The sequence below is a fragment of the Pinus tabuliformis genome, chromosome X (genome assembly GCF_031772625.1).
Source record: "Pinus tabuliformis cultivar Carrire ecotype Pingquan chromosome X, CPIR1, whole genome shotgun sequence".
Taxonomy (NCBI): domain Eukaryota; kingdom Viridiplantae; phylum Streptophyta; class Pinopsida; order Pinales; family Pinaceae; genus Pinus; species Pinus tabuliformis.
This window is the reverse complement of record NC_142308.1, coordinates 1638817527-1638832628: the sequence shown is the minus strand read 5'-3', so window position 1 is coordinate 1638832628 and position 15102 is coordinate 1638817527.

Here is a 15102-nt window from a genome sequence, read left to right as displayed (position 1 = left end):
AGGAGGAAACAAAAAGACAGAGTTGTATTAATTGTGAAAAAGTGCCAATTTCAAACATTATTAAAATGGGTTTTGGAGAATTAAAAATCAAATCCATGTATCCATGTCTTTATAAAGATAATTCCATGAGGATAAATGTCATTTTACATGCCAAGGTTAAAGGGAAGCATTTAAAAGTAAATTGGGTGAGCAAGTGAGTAACTTGGGTGAAATCGGAGGAAGCTTGGCCGGCGCGATGCATACAACAGGTGGCGCGACGCACTGGAGGAGCGCGACGCACTGGGAGAAATTTTCCAGTGTAAATTTACACACGCGCGGTGCACTGAAATGGTGCGGCACAATGCATACACCTAAAAGCCCGAAATTGTTTCAAATTTCACCAATTTGCTCATAAATTGCGTGGATTTGCTAGGTAGTGTTGCTATTTTGATATTTCATCCAATGTTGTGATTAGTGATGGTGGTTTATGGATGACAATGGGTGAACACATATATCAAACCCTCCTTCTATAAACATAAGCAAACTTGCTGTCAGGGTTTCAGAACTCACTGTTTTGCCACCAAAATCATTTCTCCTTCCCATTGTTCCCTTGTCTTCACCAATCCCTAATTCCCTATCACCTAAGTCCATTATTCCCTTCTCCTACATGCTCTGTCCCAAATCCTCCAACCTCACACCTCAAACCCTATACAACAATTCCAAACCCTAAACCCTATTCCCATACATAAATCCCTCAAACCCTCTCCCATATTTGCCTATTAAATTTCTCCCAATAATTCCCATTCCTCACTATTATTTCCCCTTCCGAACCGCCCCCGTTTCATTTGTTTTTTCCCTTTGGTGGCAGAATTTGCACTCTAAAGAGCAATCAAAAGAGTTTTCATACAACAGTATCTTTTTTTCTAAGGCAGTTGAAAACAGTAGTAATGGCATTTGAGAATTCATCGGACCATGAAGTGGAAACCCAAAGTGACTCACCCTTGGAAGAACAGGCACCCCGGAGGCCTCATAAAGGTGGCAGACATGTTAGAGAAGAACCAACCACCCTTACAGAATTGCAGGCCTGCCCTCTTGCTATGTTGTGTTTTCAGCATCAGTCATGCTATGAGTTTTGTCAAAAGGTGGCTAGTGTTCAATTTCATCATGAACTGGCTCGTCTATTCGTGCTGCACTTACATGGAGATCAAGCTACCTTAGCCGGTGTCACCTTCACACTTACACCAGAATCTGTCTCATTAGCAACCGGCATGCCGAACATTGGAGAACCATGGAACAAGAAGCAGAAGATTGACTGGCAGCATTATGAGCCATACATTAAAACCGGTTTCTTGAGGCAGCTCAAGAGAGTCTTCCCATTCCGATATCTGAAAGATGAATATGCTCCACTAATGAAATTGATCATGAAATATTTCAGTTGTGAGGGACGGTTCTCTCGTCTTTATGCTTATCACATCAGGTTTCTCATGCATTTCACCAGGGTGCGGATGATGAACATCCCGTATTTCATTTTCCGGAACATAGAGAGGATGACCACACTTGTGCAGCATAAAACCCCTCAGCAGCAACTTAACAGTGTTTATCATTTTGCTCTTATTAAGATTTTGGTGGTTCATCAGCTTGGATTACAGGGCATCACTTGGGATGATTTCATCTCTCGTGACTTATTTAGAGCTTCACAGGGATTATCAGAGGTTAATCATGAAGGTGGAACTTCTCATCAGTATGAGCGCCATGAGACTGCTAGTGTGACAGTATACATCACATATCAGAGAGGCACCAGACATTTGTTTGCAGCAGCAAAACGAGTGTTATCTCCACCTGGGGTGGAAGGGGCCTCGTTTCTGACATCACCACCACAAGTACAGGACAAAGGAAAGAGGCCAATGCAGGATGAGGGGCCATCAGGTGAACGAGAGACCGATTTCATTCTCCTTCATGATGATGATACAGATACGGGTCCGCAAAGTGCGCAACTTAGAGAGATCATCCAGGAGCAGCAAACAGAGATCCAAGCCTTATCCCTTGACTTGGAGAGAGCTAAGTGGAATATGAAATACTTGGAGCAGAGGAACAAATAGCTTGAGGATCAGTAAGCAATCATGGAGCTACAAAACATTCGCGAGCATCACCAAGCTGCACAAAGGAGAAGAATTGAGTTCACGTCATTGGAGCAAGAGATTAATGAGGATCGGGAGGCTAATCTCGAGAGAGTTAACATGCACTTAGAGAGGCTGTTGGACAAGGCTGACAAGGACCATGCTTTGCTGAGACACATGGCTTTCCACTACATGGCACGAAACAAGGTGTGCAAGGCCAAAATCAGGAATTTGAAGGCAAAATTGAGGAAGGCTATAAGGAAGAAAAAGAGGCAAAGGGAGCTTGATCATCTTTAGATTTTGGCCGAAGCCTCTTTAGCTCAGCATAACACTTAATAAAGAAGCTCCAGCGCAAATTTCAAGAAATTTGGGGTATTTTTGGTATTTTTGCAAATTTTTGTTTTTGATAGGGAGCTCCAAATCACAAAAAGTTTATATTTTTGGATTTTTCATAAAAAATCATGACTGCTGGTGCATGGCCAAGAAGTTTGGGCAAGTTTTGAGTCCTCAGGAGGTCAAAAACACTCAAAAAATGACCTCTCTGCCCCTATTTTGACACACAGGAAGTAGTCTTGGGAGATTGAAGTTTTGGAGGGGCAAATGAGCACCAAATTCAGAAATTCCACTTGGGTTGGAACGTAGATAGGTAGGGCTTTCCAAAAGTCACACTTGGGCTCAATTTGGACTTCAGGAAGTGCCTCAAACTCAGCCTCAAAGTGGCGTGATGCACAGAGAAATTGGCGTGGTGCACAGAGGTTTTTTGTCCAATTTTTCACCTTCCATCTCAAAAATTCCGCCAGTTTGATTAGTTTTGCTTTGTGATGTACTTTTTGATCTATCTTGATGTAATTGGATAAACATGGTGTAATTTTGGCACTTATTTACTTGTTCTAGAGGATTCATTCACCAAAAAGTGAACATTTAATGAATGAATCAGTTTCCTACCTTATAGAGGCAAGTTGTTTTGACTGCCTAGATTTTAGTGCTTTGTTTAGAATTGGTTGAAACAACTCCTAGAATGATGAGCTCGACCCCTAGAGGTAAGGGAATGGGTTGGGCTAGTCTATATCATGTAATTCCTAAGTCATTTTCAAGGTTGGACACTTGGGATTGCTTTGGCATATCATTGTACATTCTATCTCTGCATTTTTGGCTAAGGAAAGACCAGGGTTTTGCAGCACTGTTTGGGATCCATGTGGCTTTATGTTTTGATGGTGTTCTTCTCTAAGTAATTGTAAGTTCATTAGTGTTATGTGTATCATTTCATGTCTCTTCTTCTGAAGTTGAACAAATGAGTGATTAAGGTAGAATCCATTAACTGCTATGCTCTGCCTTTGAATTTGTTTAAATTTCCATGTTTTCATCTGTTTAAGGAGAATTCTTGAGACTCCCTTGCTCTCCTTAGCTCCTCACCAGTATGATCTATCCATTCATTCACTTTAAAGCATCAAAATGATTGCCTTCCTTGCCCCAATCAGAACTCTGTAGAAACCGTGCCTCATCCCAGAGCCCAATTTGCCTTTCCCTGTTTCCAACACAAAACCCCCAAAAACTCAAATCAAATCCTGTGCACTTAATACCTAGCCTAAAATCAATTGCTAAATCAGTCATCTCCAGCCCCATTGATTATCTTTCACTGAGATTGACCCAGAGAGCCCTCTCCTGTCCTCGTAGGGCTAGCTACGAGGCTGAGCTTGGTTTGATGTGGACCTAGAACCTTGTCTTTTTAGCCTGAGACAAATCTAGGCTCTAACATAGTGGCGACTCCGCTGGGGAAGAAAATGGTTTTCTTGTTGATTTCATTGGTTTTCTAAGCTACAGATGGAGCCTGAAGTTATGCCAGGTAGCCTTCGAAATGCTTTTGCTTTGCATTAGCGCAAGTAGATAAACGCTGCTTCAGTCAATCTCCGGTCTAGCTTGTAATCGTGACACTTGACCTGTAAACCGCCCCAGTACCTTTGAGAATTCTAAGCTTTTGGATGATAAGTTTAGAATTTGAAAGGCTGAACAAGTTGTTTATGTCCCTTTGATTTCTTGAAAATAACACGCTGGCTTCAAAGATATATACCAGAGCTAATCCAGATCCAAGTCCTCCCCCTTTTTACAAAAATCCTAATCTGATTTCAAGAATTGTTCGTCAAGAGAGCTCTGTGACTCTTGTGTTTAAATCTCATTCATGTCCCGCAATTTTTAAGTATCTTGAAGAGCTTGATTTTGATGAAAAGTTTTAATTGCCATTGCTTGAAACCAAATACGAAAGTGCTCTTGGTTCTATAGTTCCAAATCTTGACTTTGTTGTAGCTCTTGAAGTTGAAAGAAATAATAAATCAATTGAGAATTTTATCTTAAAGCACCTCCAAAGTGAAATTCATGCTTCAAATATCGTTGATTTCCTAGAAGTTGCATCTGCATCTCTTGGATCTTCCGTAACGACATCCACTTCGAAAATCCCTACCGAGCCTCCTTTCATTCCCACCCTTCCCCCGCAGCCTACTATTGCTGATCAAAAGTCTATTATAAATTCACCTCCATCTACTCCTTCTACGTCCAAAATTGCTTCACCTCCGCATACACCTCCTCATACACCTCACACATCAGCTGCACCTTCTCCCCCAACATCTCTGAGGCTGATTGCCAATCCACCAAGAGCAATGGCTGCTCGGTTTGCACCTCTTGTGCTACCTCAAGTTTTGGGTGACATGCCTGTAGACTATCAGAGTAAAATTCCTTTGTTTGATGGCACTCCTCAAAGTACCATGGCTCAGCAACATGTGGACAAGATGACAGATTTCTTTGAGCTTCATGAGATTGATGCTAAAAACGTGACCATGAGATTATTCGTGCAGACTTTCGCAGGTGAGGTGAGAAAATGGTTCAGAGCTTTGACAGCTAGAAGTATTCCTACATTAGAAGAGCTTCAAAAACAGTTTTTGGATCACTGGGAAGTCAAGGAAGATCCTCTTTAGATCACTTCTGAATATACCAAGATCAAGCGAAATGCTGGTGAGTCCGTGCAAGACTATTGTACTAGATTCAATGCAGTTTATAATGCAATTCCTGATGATTTAAAGCCCACTAGAAGGTCATATTTGCTTAAATTCCCAGATGGTTTTGATCTGAACATGGATTATCAATTAAGGGAGTGAGATTCGGCTACCTTAGAAGAAATGCAGAAAATCGCTGTTAGTGTTGAGGAAAATTTGAATGACAAGAGAGCTAGAATGAAAGCTGAGAAGAAAGTCTCAATAAAGGAAGAAGCTTCTACCTCAGATTAGGCGCTACGCAAGGTAGAAAAGATGATTTAAAGGTTGACACTTGATAAGTCTGAACCGTAGATCCGTAATCCTAATTTCCGTGGACAGCAGCAACCCCAATTCAGGATCAAACAATGTGAGCAGCGAGCACAAGAAACGAAATCACAACAACATCAAGTAAAGACACCTCTTCAGCAGAATTTTGTTGGTCCCAAATCTAATGATGAAGACCATGTAATAGGGAAAGAAAATCACTTCTTTACTCCTGATGATATGCCCACCTTTATCACTGAAGATGATGAGTATGCAGAAAGTTCAGCTGTACAACAGGATGCAGATTTTATCTTGGCAAATGACACAGCTCTTGAAGAGGAGTCGAATGAGTATCAGAGAGGGTATATGCATGCCTTGTCCACTCAGCAGCGTTAATATTCATTAAGAAACATAAATGTCCTCATTAATCCAATCCAGAAGAGAAAGGAAGGTCCAGCATCTAAGAAAGAGCCACCGGTTGCACCAAATAAAGGAAAAGAAGTTGCTGATCCTATGCCTAACAAATATCCATCAGTAAATGAACGAGTCAATTAGCCCATTGTACCCAAAGATAAAGCTAAGAAGAAAGAGGTTCCAGCCAAAGAGGTAGAGAAGACTTCTACTTTTAGTTTAGAAAATGAAATTTCTAAATTGAAGGTATCCATTCCCTTGACAGAGCTGATGAGGAACAACAGTTATAGAGGTCAGGTCACCAAAATTCTGAACTTTGATCCAATGTCTGATATGGTGAGTGTGGAAGATGATCAACCTGAACTGATTTTTGGACCAACATTGAATGGTGAGTCTCCGGATAGTGACGTGCCTCCTTTTTATATCAGTTTGAGAGTGCATGAGTTTGTGTTGCATAATGCTATGTTTGATTCCGGCGCCTCCCACAATCTTATGCCGAAGGCCATCATGGAAAAGTTGGGTTTGGACATCACTAGGAAATACCATGATCTTTATTCATTTGATTCCAGTAGGGTGAGATGTATTGGGCTTATTAAAGACTTGGTGGTCAGTTTGGATCAGATTCTGGAAAAGAACGTTTTGATGGATGTGGTGGTGGCGGATATACCTCCTAGATTTGGAATGCTCATTTCCAGATCTTGGGGAGCAAAGATTAAAGGAACTATGCAGCTTGATTTCTCCTATGCAACGATTCCTGTGTTTGGTCAAATGAGAAAGCTTTATCAGGAGAAAAAAATGAAATACATGATTACAAGCAAGGAGAAACCAATTAACCATCCAATTAATTATGTACATACAAATTTAGAGTCTTTTGTTTTGTATTCAGATAGTTTCAATGAGATTGATAGTCAGTTAGTTGTAGCAGATGATATTCCAGAAATAACAGAGAATTTCAGATAAGTTTTGAAGAAAGAAAGTCAAGAACAGAGCAATACCATTCAGCAAATAGAAAAAGATAATGGACAGCAAGCAGTAAAATTATAGCAAATAGAGTTTGAAGACTTAGAAGAAGAGGAAGATGGCCTTTGGACTATGGATTTCGATGGTGCAGTGGGAAGTGATGGTGCTGAGTAATGTGCGGGTATGTTCTTACAAACTTTCTTTTGATTGCTCGAATAATGAAGCTGAGTATGAGGCTCTGATCGCTGGCCTAAAGATCCTAAGAAAGCTGAAGGCTAAGAGGATTGCTATATATGGCGACTCCGAATTGGTGATTAAGCAAGTTAAAGGCGAATATCAAGCAAAGCATCCTCGAATGCGGGCATACCAGAATGCTGTCCTAGACATTTTGAAGCTGTTTCTGATTACACCTTGACGTGTGTGCCTCGTATTCAAAATAGTATTGCTGATGAACTTGCTAAGGCAGCAAGTAATTTGAAGATTCCTATGAATTCAAGTAATAAATTTGAAATCCATGTGAAACACCATCCGACTGTCCCGGAAAATAAGAGATATTGGCAAGTTTTTCAAGATGATGGAGAGATTGATGATTTTCTGCAAAACAAAGGTAAGTTCAAAGATACCTCAATTGATGTAGAACATGATGATGGCAAAGATGATGTGCAGGTCAATCAAATGGACGTGTGGCAGCTCAAGGATAATGTGGTTCCTAAAGGCTTGATACCTTTGGAAGAACTCTTTGATCATGATGACGTAGCCCGCAAACCAACATTGCAGCCAACGGAGAAGGGAGTCGAAGACGTGAATATTAGAACAGCTGAGCATCCGAAGATGGTAAAACATTGCCACCGAAGGTAAAGGCCAGATATATCATTTTGTTGTCATCTTTTGCCAATGTGTTTGCTTGGGACTATTCCGACTTGAAGACATATGATACCAATATAATTCAGCATACAATTCCTATTAAGCCTAATCAAAAACCTTTCATATAGAAGTTAAGAAGGCTTAATCCAAAATTACTACTGTCAATTGAGAAGGAGATCAATCGGTTGTACAAATCAGGAATCATTGTTCCCATCCGATTTTCTGATTGGATATCTAATTTGGTGCCCGTGCGAAAGAAGACAGGTGAGATTCATTTGTGCATTGATTTTTAGAATCTCAACAAAGTTTCATTGAAGGATAATTATCCGCTGCCAAAAATGGATCACATACCTCAGCGAGTAGTTGGAGCATCTCGCATGTCACTACTCGATGGTTATTCCAGATATAACAAAATTTTAGTCCATGAAGATGACCGAGACAAAACAGCATTCACCACTTCGTGGGGAACCTTTCATTACGCCAAAATGCATTTCGGTTTGAAGAATGCGGGTGCCACTTTTCAGCGAGAAATGGACTTGGCTTTCGAAAATGAGAAGGATGTCTTCTTGGTTGTGTACCTTGATGACTTGACCAGGTTTTCCAAATCATATGAAGAACACTTGTATCATTTGAAAATTGTCTTTCAAAAGTGCAGAAAATATGGTGTGTCGTTGAATCCGAAAAAGAGCTTGTTTGCCATGGATGATGGCAAACTACTTGGGCACATTATCTCAAAAGATGGCATTCGTATTGATCCAGTACATGTGGAAGAAATTCAACAAATTGACTTGCCCCAGAAGAGGAGATTCAATCGTTTAAGAGAGATTACAAACATGCTTAATAAGGACAGCCAAGTGACGTGGACGGAAGAGGCTGTAAAATCTTTCAATTTAGTCAAGTTAGCTCTTTCTTCAGCCCCGGTTCTAATCAGCCCAGATTATAGTCAGGATTTTATATTGTTTTCATTTGCTTCGAAGCATACTATGGTAGCTGTATTAATGCAGAAAAAAGATGAGCATGAAAGACCCATTGCTTTCTTCAACCGGACTATAAGAGATGTTGCGTTGAAATACAACATTATTGAGAAGCAAGCCCTTGCACTTGTTAAAGCACTGAAAGATTTCCGCATTTACATTCTGCATTCCCATATTTTAGCTTATGTTCCTAATGCTGCTGTCAAAGATGTTTTGGTCCAAACAAATCCTGAAGGAAGACGTGGCAAATGGATTGCAGCTTTGCTGGAGTATGATGTAGAGATAAGGCCCACGAAGCTTGTTAAAGGACAAGGATTAGCAAAGTTAATGGCTGAATCAAATCTACACGTCTTAGACATAAATCTGATTGCTGCTATGTCCGATGAAAATGAGCAAAGTCTGTCTATTTAGGTATCCGAAATGTTTGATATTTCTCCATGGTATTCAGATATCATATATGTACTTCAGAATTTGTCTGTGCCACCTAGTATGGCTAGAAACAGAGTTAGAACTCTTAAGTTAAAGGCTGCTAAGTTTTTTATTTTGAATTTTGCACTTTATTGGAAAGATCCTGGTGGCGTTTTGTTAAATTGTTAGGTGGAAGAAGAAGCGAAGCAGGTCATGGAGGATTTCCATAAAGGAGATTGTGGCGGTCAACGTTTTTGGGAAACAACGGCAAATAAAATTTTGAGGGCTGGATACTATTGGCCGACATTGTTTGCTGATGTATTTAAGACTATCAAGAGCTGTCATAACTGTCAGATTTTTGAAGGAAAGCATAAATTACAACCTTTGCCACTTAGGCCCATTGAGGTGAGTGCCCCTTTTCAGCAGTGGGGGTTGGATTTCATTACAGAAATTCATCCCGCTTATTTAGGTCAACATAGATGGATCCTCACAACGACATATTACTTCACGAAGTGGATTGAAGCAATTCCCACTAGGCAAGCTACGGATGCGGTAATAATTTCATTCCTTGAGAATAATATTTTGTCTCCTTTTGGTTGCCTGAATAAGTTAATCACTGATAACGCAGCAGCTTTCAAGTCAAAAAGGATGGTTGAGTTTTGTAGTAAATATCACATTACGTTGGTGCACTCAACCACCTATCATCCACAAGGCAATGGATTGGCGGAGTCTTCCAACAAATATTTGGTTAATATCATTAAAAAGATGCTGGAAATAAACAAGAAGAGTTGGCATAAGAAGTTGGTTCATGCAGTTTGGGCAGATCGAGTGAGTCATAAGAAATCCATTGGTATGTCCCCCTTTGAGCTACTTTATGGAGTTGATACAGTGTTCCCTACCTCTCTTGCAGCTTCGGTAGTCAAACTTCTTCAGGAGGCTGGTAGTGAAGATGACCCAATGCAGAGACGACTAAATCAAATGATCCATTTGCAGCAGACACGGGAAGATGTTTTTCAGAACACATTCAAGTTGCGGGAGAGAATTAAAAAGATTTATGACAGAAAAGGAAAGGCAGACACATTTCAGTTGGATGATGTGGTGTTAAAGTGGGATGCAAGAAATGAGGAAAAGGGCAAGCACGGTAAGTTTGAAAATATCTGGAAAGGTCCTTTTAAGATTGCAACATATCGGGGTCAGAATGCCTTTCTTTTGAAGGAGATGAACGGGGAAGATTGTCCAGGAGGGCCGGTCAATGGTCGGCTGCTCAAGCGGTACCTTTTCTGAGTTTTTTCTGCTGTTATCATTGTCATTGTAAATACCATTTTATTTTAGTTTCACTGCAAGTGTGTGTTGTGATCTTTTCTTCAGTCTGGGGCCCGAAGTGAAGGCTATAATTCTAAAGAAAGATTTCAGTTTTGAGTTCAGTTTGTCGAGTCAGTTTTTCAGTCATTTTAGTTTTATTACCGAGTCATTTTGAGTCAAGTTTCAGTAAAATAAATTGAGTTAGAATCTTGTATTGTTTGTCAAAATAATGACTCCATAGTCCAATGGACGAAGGCACTGTCTAGCTCTTCCAGAGATCTGCCATTCTTGGCACCTCCAAGGAGCTACCATCTCCATTGGAGCCAATGTTAGAGTCGGTCTGGTCATCCCTCCATCAGAGATCAAAACTCTTTTTGCATTTCATTTTTAGGTGTCCCATCTCGCTCAATTAGTTGCATTCCATTAGGAGCATGCCATAAATCTGTTGGAAGGGCTTTTGTCATTCATTCCCCTCGTGCTTTGCATTGCTGGCTCAGGTTTGTTCATCAAAATCAAGTTTTCGTGTCTTTTGATCAGCAAGAGTTATTTTCATTCACTAGGTCTAGGTTTCACAAACTGTGCCTTAATAATGTCCAATAAAGCTAGCAGGCCAGAGGGAGGTTCTTAATAAGTTTTCATTTCAAATATTTTCATCATCATATGGATGGATTATGACTTTTCTTCAAAACTCTGTTTTGAAGACAAGTCGACATTTCGTTTTCTGTAATAATTTTAAAAAATTTTCAGTTCTTGAAATCTTTAGGCACAGCCTTGGTCTCCTTTTCCAAATTCCATGTCAACTATTCCTGCAAAAAATTGCCAAGAATTTCATCATTTCAACCAAAAAATCAAGGAGGAAACAAAAAGACAGAGTTGTATTAATTGTGAAAAAGTGCCAATTTCAAAACATTATTAAAATGGGTTTTGGAGAATCAAAAATCAAATCCATGTATCCATGTCTTTATAAAGATAATTCCATGAGGATCAATGTCATTTTACATGCCAAGGTCAAAGGGAAGCATTTCAAAGTAAATTGGGTGAGCAAGTGAGTAACTTGGGTGAAATCGGAGGAAGCTTGGCCGGCGCGGCGCATACAACATGTGGTGCGACGCATTGGAGGAGCGCGGCGCACTGGGAGAAATTGCCCAGTGTAAATTTACACAGGCACGGCGCACTGAAATGGCGCGGTGCACTGGGTATGTGGCACAACGCATACACCTGAAAGCCCGAAATTGTTTCAAATTTCACCAATTTGCTCATAACTTGCGTGGATTTGCCAGGTAGTGTTGCTATTTTGATATTTCATCCAATGTTGTGATTAGTGATGGTGGTTTATGGATGACAATGGGTGAACACATATATCAAACCCTCCTTCTATAAACATAAGCAAACTTGCTGTCAGGGTTTCAGAACTCACTGTTTTTCCACCAAAATCATTTCTCCTTCCCATTGTTCCCTTGTCTTCACCAATCCCTAATTCTCTATCACCTAAGTCCATTATTCCCTTCTCCTACATGCTCTGTCCCAAATCCTCCAACCTCACACCTCAAACCCTATACAACAATTCCAAACCCTAAACCCTATTCCCATACATAAATCCCTCAAACCCTCTCCCATATTTGCCTATTAAATTTCTCCCAATAATTCCCATTCCTCACTATTATTTCCCCTTCCGAACCGCCCCTGTTTCATTTGTTTTTTCCCTTTGGTGGTAGACTTTGCTGGCAGACTTTGCACTCTAAAGAGTAGTCAAAACAGTTTTCATACAACAGTATCTTTTTTTCTAAGGCAGTTGAAAAACAGCAGTAATGGCATCTGAGCATTCATCGGAATATGAAGTGGAAACCCAAAGTGACTCACCCTTGGAAGAACAGGCACCCCGGAGGCCTCATCAAGGTGGAAAACATGTTAGAGAAGAGCCAACCACCCTTACAGAATTGTAGGCCTGCCTTCTTGCCATGTTGTGTTTTCAGCATCAGTGATGCTATGAATTTTGTCAAAAGGTGGCTAGTGTTAAATTTCATCATGAACTAGCTCATCTATTTGTGCTGCACTTACATGGAGATCAAGCTACCTTAGTCGGTGTCACCTTCACACTTACACCAGAATCTGTCTCATTAGCAACCGGCATGCCGAACATTGGAGAACCATGGAACAAGAAGTAGAAGATTGACCGGCAGCATTATGAGCCATACATTAAAACCAATTTCTTGAGGCAGCTCAAGAGAGTCTTCCCATTCCGATATCTGAAAGATGAATATGATCCACTAATGAAATTGATGATGAAATATTTCAGCTGTGAGGGACGGCTCTCTCGTCTTTATGCTTATCACATCAGGTTGCTCATGCATTTCACCAGGGTGCGGATGATGAACATCCCGTATTTCATTTGCCGGAACATAGAGAGGATGACCACACTTGTGCAGCATAAAACCCCTCAGCAGCGACTTAACCGTGTTTATCATTTTGCTCTTATTAAGATTTTGGTGGTTCATCAGCTTGGATTACAGGGCATCACTTGGGATGATTTCATCTCTCGTGACTTCTTTAGAGCTTCACAGGGATTATCAGAGGTTAAGCATGAAGGTGGACCTTCTCATCAGTATGAGCACCATGAGATCGCTAGTGTGCCAGTATACATCACATATGAGAGAGGCACCAGACATTTGTTTGCAGCAGCAAAACGAGTGTTATCTCCACCTGGGGTGGAAGGGGCCTCATTTCTAACATCAGCACCATAGGTACAGGACAAAGGAAAGAGGCCAATGCAGGATGAGGGGCCATCAGATGAACGAGAGACCGACTTCATTCTCCTTCATGATGATGATATAGGTACGGGTCTGCAAAGTGCACAGCTTAGAGAGATCATCCAGGAGCAGCCAAAAAAGATCCAAGACTTATCCCTTGACTTGGAGAGAGCTAAGTGGAATATGAAATACTTGCAGTAGAGGAACAAATAGCTTGAGGATCAGCAAGCAATCATGGAGCTACAAAACATTCGCGAGCATCGCCAAGCTGCAAAAAGGAGAAGAATTGAGTTCACGTCATTGGAGCAAGAGATTAATGAGGATCGGGAGGCTAATCTCGAGAGAGTTAACATGCACTTAGAGAGGCTGTTGGACAAGGCCAACAAGGACCATGCTTTGCTGAGACACATGGCTTTCCACTACATGGCACGAAACAAGGTGTGCAAGGCCCGAATCAAGAATTTGAAGGCAAAATTGAGGAAGGCAATAAGGAAGCAAAAGAGGCAAAGGGAGCTTGATCGTCTTCAGATTTTGGCTGAAGCCTCTTTGCTTAGCATAACACTTAATAAAGAAGCTCCAGCCCAAATTTCAAGAAATTTGGGGCATTTTTGGTATTTTTGCAAATTTTTGTACAAAAAACAGGGTTTTTCTCCCTGTGCGCCGTGCCACCTGGCGCACGCTTTTGATAGGGAGCTCCAAATCAAAAAAAGTTTATATTTTTGGATTTTTCATGAAAAATCATGACTTATGGTGCATGGCCAAGATATTTTGGCAAGTTTTGAGTCCTTAGGAGGTCAAAAACACTCAAAAAATGACCTCTCTGCCCCTATTTTGACACACAGGAAGCAGTCTTGGGAGATTGAAGTTTTGGAGGGGCAAATGAGCACCAAATTCAGAAATTCCACTTGGGTTAGAACGTAGATAGGTATGGCTTTCCAAAAATCACACTTGGGCTCAATTTGGACTTCAGGAAGTGCCTCAAACTCAGCCTCAAAGTGGCGTGATGCACAAAGAAATTGGCGTGGTGCACAGAGGTTTTTTGCCAATTTTTCACCTTCCAGCTCAGAAATTCCGCCAGTTTGACTAGTTTTGCTTTGTGATGTACTTTTTGATCTATATTGATTTAATTGGATAAACATGATATAATTTTGGCACTTATTTACTTGTTCTAGAGGATTCATTCACCAAAAAGTGAACATTTAATGAATGAATCAGTTTCCTACCTTATAGAGGCAAGTTGTTTTGACTGCCTAGATTTTAGTGCTTTGTTTAGAATTGGTTGAAACAGCTCCTAGAATGATGAGCTCGACCCATAGAGGTAAGGGAATGGGTTGGGCTAGTCTATATCATGTAATTCCTAAGTCATTTTCAGGGTTGATTACTTGGGATTGCTTTGGCATATCATTGTACATTTTATCTCTGCATGTTTGGCTAAGGAAAGACCAGGGTTTTGCAGCACTGTTTGGGATCCATGTGGCTTTATGTTTTGATGGTGTTCTTCTCTAAGTAATTGTAAGTTCATTAGTGTTATGTGTATCATTTCATGTCTCTTCTTCTGAATTTGAACAAATTAGTGATTAAGGTAGAATCCATTAACTGTTATGCTCTGCCTTTGAATTTGTTTAAATTTCCATGTTTTCATCTGTTTAAGGAGAATTCTTGAGACTCTCTTGCTCTCCTTAACTCCTCACCAGTCTGATCTATCCATTCGCTCACTTTAAAGCATCAAAACGATTTCCTTCCTTGCCCCAATTAGAACTCTGTAGAAACTGTGCCTCATCCCCGAGCCCAATTTTCCTTTCCCTGTTTCCAACACAAAATCCCCAAAAACTCAAATCAAATCCTGTGCACTTAATACCTAGCCTAAAATCAGTTGCTAAATCAGTCATCTCCAGCCCCATTTATTATCTTTCGCTGAGATTGACCCGGAGAGAGCCCTCTCCTGTCCTCGTAGGGCTAGCTACGAGGCTGAGCGTGGTTTGATGTGGACCTAGAACCTTGTCTTTTCAGCCTGAGACAAATCTAGGCTCTAACAGAAGTGTTGCAAAAATAT